The sequence below is a fragment of the Phanerochaete carnosa genome (assembly GCF_000300595.1).
Source record: "Phanerochaete carnosa HHB-10118-sp unplaced genomic scaffold PHACAscaffold_74, whole genome shotgun sequence".
Lineage (NCBI taxonomy): Eukaryota > Fungi > Basidiomycota > Agaricomycetes > Polyporales > Phanerochaetaceae > Phanerochaete > Phanerochaete carnosa.
This window is the reverse complement of record NW_006767701.1, coordinates 1,523-2,442: the sequence shown is the minus strand read 5'-3', so window position 1 is coordinate 2,442 and position 920 is coordinate 1,523.

The following is a 920-nucleotide window of genomic DNA, read 5'->3' as shown; positions in this document are numbered from 1 at the left end:
CGAGCGACAACGAGCGGTGCGAACATGGAATTGTATCCGTCGGTTCCTTAGACGTCCAGTTATGACAGCAGGCTGGTTGAACATGCGTTTTGAGCCCCGTGATGCTTCGTGTTGGGCTCCGCATGCGCGTACGCGAGCGCCAGCGATATCTTCAGATCTCTCAGACCTTACGGATCAGGCCGGACGCCACCAGGCTCACACTACTGCCTTGATACGGCAACTGCTATTCGACGAAACGGCGTCAGGCGGCTTGCTTCTCCGTTCACGCTTACGTCTAAGTTACAGTGCGATCAAAACTCTCTACTTGATTTCGCCTCCGCAGGCTCAACAGCACGTCGCCTCGCTTAGAAAGCGTCCCTCGTAGATACCATCTTGCTTTTCTTCCACGTCTGCACGATGCCAGCCAGCACGACAGCAGCCTAAGCGTAACTTGCATTGAGGATACCCGTCGCTGCGAGATGGCCTAGTATGGGACACAGAGCAGCGGGCTGGACAGTGTGAGAGTTGACTTGTAAGCATGGCGAAGAGTAGGCGTAAGAGTGATGTACGGGTACCACTCTGACGAACTTGCCCGCCGTATGGGGCACCGCATGCTGCGCAGTCAGATGCACAAGGTCCATCTGGCTGTTCTGCGGCTGGAGGAGCGGTCGCGCGGGCGACATAAAGGCAGTTCTGGAGCATATTGGGTGAGGAACGGCCAGGATCGTCGAGTGAAGTGGGACTCACGGCGGGGCGTTTGGCCATTTGGAAGCGCCGACATCCGCAGCGATGGACGTAATCGGTACGGCCAGCTTCATGAAGAGCTCGTCGGCCCGCAGGCGTGAGCTCACAACTAGATTCTTCACGCTTGTTAGTAACAGCGCGATACGTAAAGATAAGAGGGCGTGCCCTTTACCAACCGCAAGTCCGTCGCACATCCA